The 16,913-nt window shown below is 40.0% G+C and overlaps 1 long non-coding RNA gene across 2 annotated transcripts in view; it reads right to left on the minus strand.

The window, feature by feature from the left end:
* The window catches only part of LOC129049340 (uncharacterized), a 105,281-nt gene that overhangs the window by 56,343 nt on the left and 32,025 nt on the right, over positions 1 to 16,913 (minus strand). The window lies entirely within an intron of this gene.

Below are 16,913 nucleotides of genomic sequence, written 5' to 3' on the forward strand. Positions count from 1 at the left end.
GAAGACTGAGACTTTCCCAGGCCTCTCAGAGGCCCTTGTGTGTTTCCAATGGGAATAACAAGCTTTGGCATTTACATGACACTCTTCCTGCTCTTCAGGGCAAAGAGCAGGAAGAGTGTCAACTCTATCAACATTCACTGCTGAGCCATGCCATGAATGACTCTTTATGCAAGGAGACACTACAGACCAGAAGATGCAGTCCTGGGACTGGGCTGGCCAAGAGGAAAGCTTAGGTGTTGCCTTGTCACTCCGTCTCCAAATCAGGACTATTACTATGAACAAACCCGAAAAAATTCTGCCCTCTTGGAACTTATATTCTAGTGAGGAGGGAAACAGAGGAGGGGACAGGGGACTCTCCTCTCCATCTCTAACATTCCTTTCATATTTCCTATATTTTATTTTGTATTGTTTATATTGTTTATGATAAAAAATAAAATATAGGAAATGTGAAAGGAATGCTAGAAATGGAGAGGAGAGTTGATTCACAAGGAACAGTCAGGAAAAGCTTCACAAAGTGACATTTCAGCAGGAACCCCAAAGAAATGAGGATGCAAGCCCTGAAGGAGTGCTCATCATGCAGAGGAACTTGGCAAGTGCAAAGGCCCTGGGGCAGAGGTAAGCCTGGCCTCTTTGAGAAAGAACAGCAGATGACAACAGTTGAGGCAGAGTGAATGAGGAGAAAAATAGAGGGAGATAAGGTCACAGAGGTGGTATGGGACCAGATACTGCAAGGCTTCCTTCACTATTCTACTCTGTAAGACATGGGAACTCTTCGGAGGTTTTGAGCAGAGGAGTAACAATCTGACTGAAGTTATTAAAGAATCTCTCTGAACACTCTGTTGAGAGGAGACTAGGTGAGTAGAAGGAAAGGCAATGATGGAGGCAGGCTATGATTAATATAGTCTGGCTATGTCCCCACCCACATTTCATCTTGAATTATAGTTCCCATAGTTCCCAAGTGTTGTGGGAGGGACCAGGTGGAGATAACTGAATCATGGGGGTGGTTTCCCCTATCCTATTCTAGTGATAGTGGGTTAGTTCTCATGAGATCTGATGGTTTTATAAGGGGCTTCTCTCTTCACTGGGCACTCATTCTTCTCCTTCCTGCTGCCACGTGAAGAAGGACATGTTTGCTTCCCCTTCTGCCATGAACGCATTTCCTGAGGCCTCTCCAGCCATGCTGAACTGTGAGTCAATTAAATCTCTTTCCTTTATAAATTATCCCGTCTCAGGTATGTCTTTATTAGCAGCCTGAGAACAGATGAATACAATAATCAACCAACCTCATGGGCTTTTCCCTGACCTCCACTCTCCATCAGCACTTCCATACACCTTGTCTCTGGAGCCTGTGAACACTCATGCCAAACCTGTGCTCTCCCTGCTAGGGCTGTCTCATAGACCGCAATGAACTGCACCATCTGATTCATTCTGTGCATCCATTTCCACTCACAACCTCATAAAATTCAAGCTCATGATTGTTCAACAGAACATGAACAATTACCTAGCTCAACCACTCATTTTTTAAAAATTTTGAAATGGATCGTATATGCAAAACAGTTTAAATTATCATCATAGAGTAAGTACTCATGTACCATTAACCAAGTTCGTAACAAGAACATTACCAGTCCCTTAGATACCACATGTGTCCCTTCCCAATCACATGCCCCTCCCATCAGTCCTTCATCCCCACCCAGAAGTAGCTTTCATCCCACCCGCTGTGTTCATCCTTGTCCAGCTTTTCTTTATGGGGTCTCCCTCCTATGCATGAAGAAACAAATAATGTTTAGTTTTGGAAAATGGGTAGCAGCAGAAACCGACATGTTTTCCCGCTAGATAGAGGGCCATGGGGGAAGAACAGGCTGAGCCTCTAGGCCATGACCTAACTTTAGTTTCCATGAGAGTATCCAGGAGTCCTTTCTGGGGAAGCCACAGGGCAAGGTCACAAGTGAGACCTCAGAGATGTGGAGTTCACTTCAGAAATCCTACAGCTTGTCTGGCAAGGCTGTAGTGTGGGCCAAGAACTAGACGTATGAAGAGAATCCTGTCCAGGAGAGTGGGCTGCTTCTGAATCTATGTGGCCTGAGTCCTGCTCTCAAGATCAGGTCAAAGCAGGACATTTCTGTGGGTGAAGTAAGTGTCCTCAGCTTACCTAGGCAGCAGCGCATGGAGGAGAGAGCAGGAACTTTCTCAGCCTCTGGTCAAGACAAACCAGGTATCATTCAGAATCCAAACCAGGCTTTCCTGGACACCCCGTCCTCAGGTTAGCTAGGAACTTAGTGTGGACAGCCCATGGTGGTGCCTCTGTCTCTACTCAGATCTGGGGTTGCCTTCCATGTGTGGACACAGCTTCACTATGCTCCCAACACACCCATCACCCTCTCCTCTGTCAGCTCTGCCACGTGCTGCAGCCTGTGTCTCCCTCATTCTTGGCTGATTCTTTCATTTTCTTGAAGTACATCCTCCAATGGATTCTTGAGACAATCTTAAGAACTCAAATATCTGAAAATGCTATTATTCTACCCTCAATTATGATTAATAATTTGGCTAGGTATATAATTGTTAGTTGGATATTACTGACCTATAGAATTTTTGGAGATGCTGCTGTTGAAAAATCTGAAGCCATTCTGACAGCTGAACCTTTGTATGTAACCTGTTTCTTTTTTCTCTTTTCAGAAACTCATAGACTCTTTTCTTATCACAAATACTCAGAAATTTTATGACAGTCTTTATTGTGGATCCTTTTTTCCATCCACTGTGCATAAGGAGACAACTCCCTTTTGATCAGTCAACCCTGTCCTTCAGTCCTGGAAAATCTTCTTCAATTATTTCATAGATTGTTTCCCACCCTTCCCCTTGGCCTTCTCTGACCTTTTTTTCTGGATGTCCTTTTGGACCAGTCTTCTAATATTGTTATAATTCTTTTCTATTTTATTTGTGTTTTTGCTCAACTTTTGGTAACATTTCTTCAAATGTATCTTCCAAACTTATTGAGATTTTTGTTTCTGTCCTCATGTTTTTAATTACCAAAACTTGTTTTCCTCTCCGTTTATTTTAGAGCATCCTTTTCTCATTTCATTCATGTACTATCTTATCTGTCTTAACAGCATTAATGAAAGATGTTTCCACAATTCTCTCCCTTGTGCCTCTGCTTCCTCTAAGTTGCATTCCTTCTGTTTGTTTGTTGTGGTCTCTGTACTTCATATTAGAACCTTTCCTAATGTCTGATAATCCTTGTTGCTTGTATGAATAAAAGTGAGGAATGAGGAAACTCACTGGAAGCTCTCAACCAAGCAATGCAGCCCGTTAGCATTGACTTGATCAGACCATGTGTTAGAAAACTCCCATTATCAGAATCTTTGAATCTGTCTTCTTGGCTGGAGATTAGAGTCCCTAGAGAAGCCTCTTCCCACTTCAGGCTTGGAACACAGAGATCCTGACAGCATTCTGTGGTCAAAGTAGGGGAAGAGGGCTGGAGGTTTTAGTGTATAGCATGCATTATGCACACAGTCACTGAAGTCCCTTGTTTTTGATTTGATATCTATACTTTATGCCTGGCATCCCTTTGTTCAATGACCCACAGTTTTTCCCCTCCATAAAATAAGCCTTCGGACTTGCCAGCTATATTTCCATATAAGGCAAGTCATGTTAGCTGCAATGAAACAAGTTCACAAATCCCAATGGCTTAACAAAACATACTTTTCACTACTGCAAAGCCTAATGTAGATATTCCTACTTAGCAGACGGCTTCCCATGTGGTCATTCAGGGATCTAGTTTCCTTCCATCTTGTGGCTCCACCAGGACTCAGAAATTGCTCTATTAAACTCCAAAACTCTATATGGAGAAAAAAGATTGCTCATGTAAGGTTTCTATGGGCCAAGCCGGAAAGTGGAACATATCCTTGTTGTCTTGTAGACTCAGAATTCAGTCACATGGCCATTCCTAACTGCAAAGAAGACAGAGAAATGTCTTGAGCTATGTCTCCAGAACAAAAAGGAAATGGGTTCTGGTAAACACAGAAATCATCACCCTAAGGACCCTGCCATATTGCTCTACTCCCATGGGTCTCAATTTTTTAACCTATAAAATGGTAAAATCGAAACAATACTGCCTGTCTCACAAAATTTTGGTGGGGATTATATTTGTAAAATGCTTACCAGGCACACAATAAACCCGCAAGGAATAATTGTTGGTATTGTTGTTGTTTTTAATCTTTCATTAGTTTATTTCATTAAAACTTGATATCCACTGAAACATCAAATCTTTCATTGTTTAAGGAAGGAATTTAAAAAGCATATACAGAAGAATAAGGATAAAGAAGAGGAAGAAACTTATATACTAAATATCACATTCACTTCATTTATAAAACAAATATTTTCTGAATATCTACTGTATACCAGGCAATGTATTAGAAGTCCAGAGATATTAAAATAAATAAGGTCCCTGCACTTGAGATTACCACAGTCTGGCTGACAATCACAACACTAAACATTGTCACTCCTTTGGAAACTTTGGGCCAGTTTCCAAAGGAAAGCTGGGAGTTATCCCAGAGGATAAAATGATCTGAAATGAATTTCCATTTTAGTGGTCAAAACTCAGATTCATCAAGGTTATCAAGTCACCTCCATATTGCTGAACCCAGTAGTTAATTCTGGGTTTTTATCCTACTTGACTTGTATCTGATCATGATCTCATTCTTGAGACAGTGTCTTGACATGGCTTCCAGAACAACACACATCCTTGGTTTTGCTTTTACTTCATTGGTTGCTACCACTTAGTCTCTTATATTGCTTCTTGTTCATTCCCCATTCCTGTTAATGTTGAAGTGCATCAGGGCTCCATCATTGTTCCTTTTCTCTTCTCTATGTACTCCTCCCTTAATGGTTTCATCCAGGGCAATAGCTCTCAATACCATCTATGAACTGAAGACTCCCAAAATTATATATCCTACTCATGCTTCTCCTTAACTCCAGATTCATATGTCCAATTGCCTACTCAACTTTGGCATTCAAATATCTATTTGCTGAACTCCTGATCCTCTAACCTTTAACTCTTCTTTTTCATACCTCATTCAACCTATCAGTTAATCAGAAATCACTTTCAAAATATATCCGGAACCCAAGTACTTCTTACCATATTTACTACCATTGCCCTGTCCAACTCAGCATCATATCTCACCTAGATTGATCCACTGGCCTCCTAATCTCTTCCTGCTTTTTACCATAGTACTTATCACCATGTGTCATAATCATAAGCACACACACACACACAATCTCTGTAACTAGAATGTAAGTTGCAAGATGATTGTATGCTATGTTCCCTGTTGTGTCCCCACTAGCTAGAACAGTGTCTAGCACTTAGTAGGTATTGAGAAAGGCTGTCTTGTGCATGCAGCATTTCAACCCCCACTAAACCATGCAAGAATTGGCTTGAGACCTGTAACACTCTCTTACCAAGAGTTACAGAGACCTCACAGCCTGTGCCGAACTTATCACCTTGTGTGGAAATATCTTTCCTTGGTTAAAACTCAATGCACACTCCTTTGTTCTGCTTAAACGTGTGTGCCATATGACACCTGCTCAACCCCACTGCTACATCTGTCCCCTGTAGGGAGAAGAGACAGTCCTTCTGCTGCAGCACAAAAAAAGGTGCCTGTGTGCCTGTAGGCCAACTGCCCTGCAGCAGTGGCTAGGAGGGACTCACTGGCCATGGAGAACCCATGCCCACTATTGAGGCTGATCATGTTCTGTCTCTTATTTGTGCAAGTAAAATGTTGTTCCTTGCAGTGCTTATCTGCATTGTTTTCCTTGGCAACTCAGATACCAAGATGCAGTGAACAGAAATTCTTGAAATTCTGCTTCATCATAATATGCAACAGATGCCTCTTGCTCAACAGTAGGTGTTCATTATTTGAATGAATGAAGAAAGGAAGGTGGGCACTATCTGCAATATACATGATGCAATTTAGAAGAGTGCTTCCAACCCAAGAGAAATCAAAGAGGAGGTTTAATAAGATGTGAACATTTTTGTAGCCTTCATTTCTTTTGGAGGATGGTCATACTTGCTGGAGCAGAAGCTGGGGCCAGACCGAAGCAGGAGGAAGAGATCTCAGGAGAAGAAACTCTCTGTGCTCAGTACCAAAGGTACAGTCTGCTGCTTTTAGGAAAGCACACGTCAGCACAATGATTCCTCCTCCTTATTTCTTCTCCAAAAGAAAGTTAGCAGCCATCCCTTCTAGAAATCCCTGACACTTCATTTGTTTAATGTAGCAGATTTTATGATTCGTGCCACAGACAATGCTGTTACTTCCCTTAATATTCACAGCACCCTGTTAGAGCAACTAATTCATCCAGATTTGACTGGGACTATCATAGTTTGAAATTGAGAGTTTCAAAACTTCTACATCCAATAAACCCCCTCAGTCCTGGGCAAACCAAGATGGTTGGTCACCCTATACCTAGCACAGCACCTGTCACCTTAAATAAATGTTAGGGTGCAGCTAATTGTGTTACAGTTATTTGTTTACATCCCTATTTTCACTCTAGTGCCTGCAATATGGCATGTTTTGTAAAATGTGTTTCAGGGAACCCTAATTCCATATGATATCAATAAAGATTATTGTTTATTGTAGGTGCTGTTTGATGCCCCACCCAGAAATCCTTTCCTGGGCCAGTGCATTATCCCTGAGCTGCTTATACTGGTGGCTACTAACAACTCACAGCTATGCTCTTTTCAAAAAGGCTTGTCCTTAGCTTACAGGAGTCTGATTTCTCAAGGATTTCAGAGAAATTTTGTCCCCCTTCCCAAAGGGCCACTTAGAGCCAATAAGTGTCTTATGTTGACATAAAGCTCACCCCACCTTCTTCCAGATGGGAAAACTGTAGCATCATTTACTCCCTAGGACTCTCCATGGCATTCAGTTGAGGCTAAACTTCAGCCAAACCCATCAAAAACTATTGCATACAGGAGGCAATGGCATGTCTCCATTTAATTCATCAGTCTGGCTCTTGGAAAAACTGAATAAATTGTGATACATAACATTAGACTACCATGAACTTAACCAAGTAATAGTCCCAGTCACAGCTGCTGTGCCAGATGTGGCATCCTTGCTACATCAAATTAATATAATCTCTGGCATGGTTTATGACTACTGAGCTAGCAAATGCATGCTTTTCCACACTCATCAAGGAGATTCTAAAGTGGTTCTTATTTACATGGAATACTTCCATGTCCTTAATAGTGTATTTCCATGGCCTTCCTCCAGAGATTATTAATCTTCTAAACACTGTCACAATATACTGTGAACCATCTGGATTTCTGCAGAATTCATTTTGGTTCATTGTATTGATAACATCATGTTAATTGTATGTAATGGACAAGAAATGGCAAGTGCTCTGAGTGCCTTAGTAAGATGCACGCAGTTCAGAAAATAAGAAATAAAACCTATGAAACATTATTGTTTTTAGGAATCCAGTGTTTTGAAGCATACTGTGATATCCTCTCAAAGTAAAACACAATTTTTTGTACCTTGTACTATCTACCACTAAGGAAAAATCACAGCACTTGATTCGTTTCTTTGGGTTTTAAAGGCAGCATAGTCCATTCTTGTGAATATTACTCTGACATTTTATTGGATGATGTGCCTCAAGAAAGGTCTCTGCAGCAGATTCAGGCTTTAATACAAACAGGCTTGATGATTTGGCCATATGATCAGTAAATTTCCTGACACTAAAAGTATCTTGGTAGATAAAGAGGTCATAAAGAGTCTCCAGCAAGGCCCAATAGAAAAAACTACAGCACAAATTGCCGAGTTCTGGAGCAAGGTTATGCAGCAGAGCACTCTACACCACTGAAAAGTAGTTCCTGGCACAATACTGGGCCCCAATAAAGACTGAGCTTTGGACCCTCAGATATCAAGTGACCATGTGGTCAAAATTACTTGTTATGAGCATGGTGCTGTCAAATCTACCAATTCGTAAGGTCAAGGAGACCCAGGCACTATCCATCATTGCCCTGGTGCTTCCCCTTTAGCTCACACTTCTGGCCTCATGGAAGTTCTCTATAAACCATCTAATACAAGAGGTTTAAAAAAAAACCCAAGCTGGGTTTATGAAGATCTGCTTAGTATATTGATGCAATAACAAATTTCTACTCCTGCCCTACAGCCCCTATCAGGGATGACCCTGAAAGACAATGGTGTGAGGTGAATTCATTTATTTTATCATTCATTTTGTGTATAGAGAGAAGTGGCCTCAAATTAGTATATACACCCACTCATGCACAGTAACAAATGTCCTAGCTGTGGGGTCAGGTGCCTGGAAACAGAAAGATTGTAAGGCTGGGGACAAGGAAGTCTACAGAAGGTATATTAGGATGTACCTATGGGAGTGGACAGAAACTGTGAGGGTCTTTGTATCACAATGTGTATCAGAGAACTTCCACCATTAAAGAGGCTCTAACAAACAAGTGGACAGAAAGACTTAGCTAGTAGATGTCAGCCAGCCTCTGTCCTCAGACGCTGCAGAGATAGGCACATGTTAAGAGTAATCTTAGTGGCAGAGATGAAGGCTATGCAAGGGTTCAACAGCATATGTTGAACAAAGGTTCATAGGGTTCTCACAAAGGTTGATCTAGCTATTACCATGCTGAATGTCCAAGTTGCCAGCAAAAGAGTATAGGAGGACAGGTCGCTGATGGCATGGCCAATAAGCTCTCCCCTCTCCCACCTGTAATTCTCAAGATAACCTGTAGAATGTACTGTGAATGCAATGTCCTGGAATATGGAGGAACTGCCTGGAACAGCCAAGGCTATATCCTCATTCCTCCTTGAATAGGATGTTCTGCAACACTTGTGCTCAGTGGTCCCAAGGGCACCCAGGGTATAAAACCCATAGCAGAATGCTTTCAGGATCCCTCAGTTGTGATACAACATGGGGTATATGCAGCTCAGACTCCATCACCCTGGGAAGCTCTTCTGTTCCTTGCTGGACCAGCTCATGGTGGCTCCTAGGCTTCTGTTTATCTTTGCTGCCCATCTTGGAGTCATAAATCTGCTTTCGCCTGACTTGTGTGTGTGTTCTGTCTCATCACATTCATGCACGTGGTAGAGAACCTTTGCACAGAGATCAACACTAAGACTTAGACATACCACCATCCTTGGAGGAAATCAACCAGCTACTTAGTGGTAAGATGATTACATCATAATTCATCTACCAAAAGGGCAACCATTCATCCTGACTGGGATTGACACATATTCTAGGTATGGGTTTGCCTTGCCTGCCAGCAAAGCCAGCTAAAAAAACAAACAACAGTGATGTTCGACAACATTACTATGCAAGAACTCAAAGATTATCTAATATAACTGACATGGGATCCCATTTTAACATTGCTTCAGACCAAAGGTCTTTTTCACAGCAAAAGAGGTGTGATAGTGGGCATACAGCCATGGGATCCACTGATTCTACCACGTACCACACATTGCAAAAATTGCTGGCCTTGTAAAGCCATGAAACAAACTCTTAAAGACAAAGTTGAAAATATGATGGCCAGGCGCAGTGGCTCACGTCTGTAATCCCAGCACTTTGGGAGGCCGAGGCAGGCGGATCACCAGAGGTCAGGAGTTCGAGATCAGCCTGACCAACATAGAGAAACCCCATCTCTCCTAAAAATACAAAATTAGTCGGGCACGGTGGTGCATGCCTGTAGTCCCAGCTACTCGGGAGGCTGAGGCAGGAGAATCACTTGAACCCGGGAGGTGGAGGTTGTGGTGAGCCAAGATAGCACCATTGCACTCCAGCCTGGGCAACAAGAGTGAAACTCCGCCTCAAAAGAAAAAAAGAAAATACGAAGCTCTATCCTTCAGCTGGTATGCAACCTAGACCAACAGCCATTATATTGTACAGTGTCCTTGGTAGTTAAATACATAGGTCCTAGAAATATGAGGCAGAATAAGAGTGGCTCCCTTTACAATCACTTGCAGTAACCAACCTGGGAATTTGTGCTTCCCATTCCTTCTACTCTAGGCTCTACAGACCTAGAGGTTCTAGTTCCCCTGGGGGACACAGTAAAACTTTCATTAAACTTAAATCTATTGCTACTGCCTAGGAACTTTAGGATCCTCATGTCAGTAGACCAGCAGGCGTAGAAAGTAGTTACCATACTAGCAGAAGTAAGTGATTCTGATCATAATGAGAAGACAAGGTTTCTGCCATAGAATGGAAGTAGGGAGGAATATGTTTTGTGCTCAGATGATCCACTGGGCGAGTCCTTTGCTACTCCCATGTTCAGTTTTAATTGTTAATAGTAAAGAAATCTTGCCCTGATAAAAGCAAGTTAATCATACACTGAGACAGCTCAGAGATGAGGGCTTGGTCATCCCAATAAGCAACCCATCTAAACTAACAAAGTGACAATGGAAGAGGAGAGAAGTTTATATTGGGTGGTAGAGGAAGGAGTTTATGAGTATTAATTATCACTTTCTTTTCTCTCTATTGTCCCTCTTGTGAATATTCCCAAAATTGTGATCAAACAGAATACTGGAGAAGCTGTGCTTGGATAAAGTCATGTAGAAATCATGAAGATTTGAACAGTGCAGGAATGTATTATGGTATACACCGTCAGTACCCTGCCCAGACCCCTTTTATCAGGCTAGCACACCCATCTTCCAGCTGCAGTAAGTGTTGGCTACTAAGAACTCACACCTGTGTCCTTCTCCAGAGAATTTTCCATAAATAAAATAAGCCACCTCACCTCTCACCCTCTGAGAGGTGGCTTAAAGCCAAAAACTGATCAGTGTGGGCATGTGGAAGCCCAAATCCCTTGCCTCAAGAAAGGACAACATTTTGATGCCATTCATCCTCCAGCTCCCCATGGGACCAGGCTGAGGCTAGATTTCAGGTGAAACCACATATTTGCTTTTATCTTTTATCCTGTCCTATCGTTTTCCCCTTTCTCCTTTATAGGTTTCTCTTGTGAGCTGTCCCTCGTAAGTCACCTAATCAGGAATCCCTATTTTAGTCTCTGCTTCTAGGAAATCTGACCTAAAGCTATTGGAAAAAAAGTTCTATTCCCAACTATGCGTTCCCTCCAGTAAGAGTATTAAACCTTCTTACTCATATTCATGTGACTCGGCCATGCATCATTTGGGAGGAGTATTTATCCTCACCTCGTTAACTCTGGGCTTGGCCAGGTGACATGCTTTGGCCAATGGATCTGAACAAATGTGTCATTTGCAACATCTGAGTGAAAGCTTTAAATGGGAGTGTGAGGTTTAGCTCAAGCTCTCTCATATTCCTAGCATCTGACATGAGCACAGCATATTCCAGTTACGGACTTTTCCTTCAGCCTGGACTCAGAATGAGAAGACCCCCAGAACACATCAGACTACAGCTGAGCCAAGGAGAACCTTGCACAATCCACCTCTGATAAACAGACCTATGAATAAGAAAATATATATATATATTTAGTGTTCTAAACTAAGATTTTGGAGGGTTATTTGTTACGGTAGCAAAAAGCTGACTAATACACATGGTCAAAGTTTGGGGAATGCTTTAAAGAAATATAAAGGTATTTCTTTACTGTGAGATTACTCAAATCCTACAATAGGCTCAGGTGTGTTGTGACCCTGTAAGACAGGTGTCCCAAACTCATTTGGAAAATCCTCATGGGAATGGTATTTGATAGCATAGCAATGCTACATAGTTTGTTGTCCAAAGGATTTCTGGAGTGAATGCACATATGAATGTATGAATGATTCCTTAGTACAACTTCATATAATCATTGGACATATCCAGTGGCCCAAAGACTAATTCTGATGCCTACAACCTGCGGGGAAAATGAAGAAAATATTGATCTGGTAATGAAAGAACAAATTTGCTAATGGACCAGCCAAACCACAAACTCAAACAGCCCAGGAGCAGTCAGCACTTAATATGTCAGCAGCTCATTCACCCTTCCTCCACTCCAACACAGCTTACAAAGGCAGGACATCAAGAAAAATGACTTTGGGGAAACTAATGGAACAATGTATAAAGAAGGGAAGAAAGTCAATAATGAAATTGGTCCAATTTAAACAGCCTGGGCCAAGACCACGAGGTAAAAAACTTATTTAAAGTTACATTCAACACTGCAAATAAGTCTCTATGATTTGTTTAGCATTCCAGAAGATAAAGAGCAATAAATAAATGCTTCAAGTGCATTACATTATTGTCAGAGTTATGTGCTTCAGTGATTCAAAGCTGGGCACAGTACAATTCAACAGCACACAATAAGCTTTGTTCCTTCCATCCAACTACCTACATGCTTCTACGGTTGCATCAACAGAAAGGCTCCAGCCGTCGTAGTAGGTAATTTCTCTTAAGTCAACAGGCAAATTATAAGGGAAATAAATTCAACATTAGCATTAGTTCCAAAAGAAAGACACCTATTTTTCAATAGCATATGTTTGCTGCCTCGGGCTTGTGTTGTCCAGACTCTTCAGAAACAATCTCTACTGTGTTTCCTTGAAGACATCTCTTTCAATACGCTTCCAAACCTTGATTGTAGGACACCCTGACTCACACTTGGCAATGCCAGTTGCTCACTCTCCAGTCCCACTGTTACCCAAATGCAGACTTTTCATCTCATGCTCAGACTTCTGCAATAGACTCTTAATTAGGCGCCCAACCTAACTCATTTGTCACTTAACACTCCTCTTTATACCTCTCCTGGCATTTTGGTTGTTACTGAAGACACATGTGAGAGGTCCCATGATGTAGTGAGAATATTATCAACTTTGGAGTCAGACAGACCTCAGTTCTAATCTCAGGATGCCATTTCCTGCTGAGTCTTCTTGGGAAAGTGACTTGATCTCCATGGGCCTTTACTATCTCATCTGAAAATGAGACTAAGCCTATAGGACTTTGTGTGCATCCTATGAGAATGTATGTAGGGTGCCTGGAACCACATAATGTGTAGAAACTCTATAACTGGCAGCTGTTTAATATGTAATATTCCTCCCTCTTACCTTTTCCTATCTTGTCTACTACCAATCCCCTACATGAACCCAACTTTCCACCAGATTGGGCTACCTATAGAATATAGAATGTTTGGAGCTGAAAATAACTTTATCTAGTCCAAAGATAGGTTTATTTCTACAAGTCAGCTTCACCAATTGGTAGTGGCCACTTAGAACTCTGAATTCAGAATCATCCCAATGTACTTTTCTAAATGCTGTAATTGACTGGCCCATGTCATGGGAGAAGGGAGTGGTAGTAAATAAGGCAAATATGTCTCACATATGATCAAGACATTCATTCTCACACACCTAGATGTATCACCACTATCATCATCTAATTAGAATAGGAGTTTGGGAAACTTGTTTTGAAGCCACATTTGCATAAATATTACCTTGATTTTCCTTAGATTATTACTTTTTCGCATAATTTAGAGGAATGATGCTGATGTTGAAGATTTAATTCTCCCACCACTAGCTACCCTTAGGAGTTGAAATATTATGCAGCAGTAAGAAGCAATGGACTCAGTATACATACAGCAATGTAATTTATCCTAAACACAGTGTTGAATGAGGAAAAGAAACAAAGTGAGACATACAACACGTCTTTTACAAAAATAAAAATATATGTGCACAAAAGAACAATGAGATACCACTACACACCCATTAGAATGACTTAAATCCAAAAAACAAAAAATTGACAATACTATCTGCTGGTGACAATAGAGAGCAACAGGAATTCACATTCTGCTGGTGGGAATTCAAAATAGTACATTGAAAGATGGTTTGGAAGGTTTTTTCAAATTGAAAAATAAATTTTTTTATTTTAGATTGAATTTTTTTAACGGAAAAATAAAACTGCATATATTCATAGTGTATAGCATAATGTTTTCATATATGTATATACTGTGGAATGACTAAATCAAACTAATTAACCTATCCATTATCTCACGTACTTATTATTTTTGTGGCAAGAATATTTTAAACCTACTCTTTTCATATTTTCAAATATACAATACATTGTCATTAACTATAATCACTGTGTTGTAGAATAGGTCTTCTGAATTTATTCCACCTGTCTAACTGAAACTTTGTTTCCTTTGACCAACATCTCCCTAATCCCTTCACCTTCAAGACCTTGGTAACCACCATTCTACTCTCTGAGTTTGACTTTTCTTGATTCCACACATAAGTAAGACAATGCAGTATTTCTATTTCTGTGACTGGCTTATTTTATTTAACATGCTCTAGGTTCATCCATGAGATAATTTCCTTGTTTTTTAGGCTCAATAATATTCCATGGTGCATAGATACCACATTTGCTTTATCCATTCATCTGTTGATAGACACTTAGGTTGACTCAATACCTTGGCTATTATAAGGAATGCTGCAATGGACTTGGGAGTGCGGATATCTCTTCAACATATTGATTTCATTTCTTTGAATATATACCCAGAAGTGGAATTGATGGATTAAATGGTGGTTCTATTTTTAATTTTTTGAGGAACTTCCACAGTGTTTGTCATAATAGCTACACTAATTTACATTCCCACCAAGAGCGTACAAGAGTTCCCTTTTCTCCATATTCCTCATCAACACTTGTTGATTCTCGCCTTTTTGATAATAGTCATCCTAACAAGTGTGAGTTCTAATTTATATTTCCCTGATGATTAATGATAATGAACATTTTTATATACCTGTTATCCATTTGTATGTCCTCTTTTGAGAAGTGTCTTTTCAGATATTTTGCCCATTTTTTAATCAGGTTATTTGTTTTCTTGCTACTAAGTTGTTTGAGTTCTTATATATTTTGGATTTGAACATGTATGATTTGCAAATATTTTCTCTCATTCTGTAGGTTGTCTTCACTCGATTGTTTGTTGTGCATAAGCTTTTTAGTTAGGTATTGTCCTATTTTTCTATTTTTGCTTTTGTTGTCTATGCTTTTGGAGTCATAGCTAAAATACCTTTGCCAAAACCAATATCAAGAAGCTTTTAACCTATGTTTGATTATAGTAGTTTTACAGTTTCAGGTCGTGCATTTAAGTATTTCATCTTATTTTGAGTAGATTTCATATATGGTATGAGATAAGGGTCTAAGTTCACTCTTCTGCATATAGATATCCAGTTTTCCCAACACCATTTATTGAAGTGATTGCACAATGCTAAACACAATCTTACCATAAGATCCACCAGGTATACTTTTAGGTATTTACCCAACAGATATGAAAACTTACATCCACATAAAGATATGTATATGAATGTGTATAGGGACATTAATTATAAGCACCAAAAACTGGAAGCAACTAAGAATGTACTCCCACAGGTGAATGGATAAACAAACTATGGTGCATCCATATAATGGAATAATGTTGAACAATAAAAAGGAATGAGTTATCAAGTCACACAAAGACATTAATAAATCTGAGTCACATATTTCTACATGAAAGTAGTTAGTCTGAAATGGCTACATACCATAAGATTCTCTTATCTGACATTCTGTAAAAGGCAAAACCACAGAAACAGTAAATCAGTAAGTGGTTGCCAGAGGCTCGGGTGTGGAGAAAGTTGACTAAGTGAAGCACAGAGTTCTTTAGGGCGGTGAATCTACCTTATATGATGCTCTAATTAATGGTAGAAACATGGCACCATGCATTTGTCAAAATCCATAGAACTTTATAGGACACAGAGTAAACCTTAACATACAATTTTGTTTCAATTATTTAGGAAGTCGGAATGGAATGCAAAATGTGACAAAGGAATCTAAATGTATTACAAATGTATGAAACAACCTCACTGAAGGGGAATGAGAAGAATTAGATCTGGCCAAAGTAAGTCTGAAAATGAGTGGAGTCCATAAGGCTAAAGGCAAAATGAACTCTACATGGACACTGTACTCTAGTTAATAAAGTAGTTTTCCATGGGGTTACAGGTTAGTAATTTTGAAACCATTATCCATTACACTAGAACTTAACAGTTAAGCAAATGGATGGCAGATGGCAGGAGCCAGGTTTCTTACTATTGGAGTCGGAGAACACAGATAAGCAAGGGGAGTAGCCTAGAATGTGGCAATGGATTACAGTTGAAGACGTCAGTATTAACTCATGTTTAGCTTAACATAGACACCGATTGTGTTACATGTAGAAATATTTATAGGTTGTGTAAATACACAGGTTGGTATATGCACATATTTTTTCTTACTCTGTCAGCTAAAGAGGCACAGAAGCAATAACATCCATATAGCAATGAGCATATCTAGTGCCCAGATCTTGAATTCTAATACTATTCCCCTCAGAAAAGCAACTAGTAACTTTTAGAGAAAAGGCTTATTCTAGGACTGAAGGATGAAGTATACAAGATGAGCCCAGAGTATATTTTAGTGCCAGAAGGTAAGGAGGTGCTCAAAACAACAAAATCCACAATGACGAGGATTTGTCAAAAGGACACAGAAGCCAAATAAAATGATTCAAAAATAAATGTTTATGAGTTCATAAGCTATTGAATAAATAAATAAAGAGTAGAATTTCATCTAGAATTCCAAATAATTTATATAGATGCTCTGCCCTCAGAGCCTCACCACTTCAAAAGTGGAGGCCGTGCATAGTGACTTCCTTCCAAAGAATACAGCATGGAAAGGGGGAAAAGTGGAGAAGGCTGAGAAACACTATCTCAACAAGGTGGTTAAAATTGACATCAATAGCAATCGGTCATGTCAACAGAGGTATCCTTAATATGATGTGATGAGAGGGGTACTTTGCCTCCCCAAAACACATTACTTTAGACTAATCATGACAAAAAACATCAGACAAGTTACAATTGAGGCACATTCTATAAAATATCTGACCTATACTCTTCAAAGCTGTCAAGGTCATCGAAAGCAAAGAAAGTCTGAGAAACTTGTCACAGACAAGCGGAGCCTGAGGA

Source organism: Pongo abelii, chromosome 10, assembly GCF_028885655.2.
Source record: "Pongo abelii isolate AG06213 chromosome 10, NHGRI_mPonAbe1-v2.0_pri, whole genome shotgun sequence".
Classification (NCBI taxonomy): domain Eukaryota; kingdom Metazoa; phylum Chordata; class Mammalia; order Primates; family Hominidae; genus Pongo; species Pongo abelii.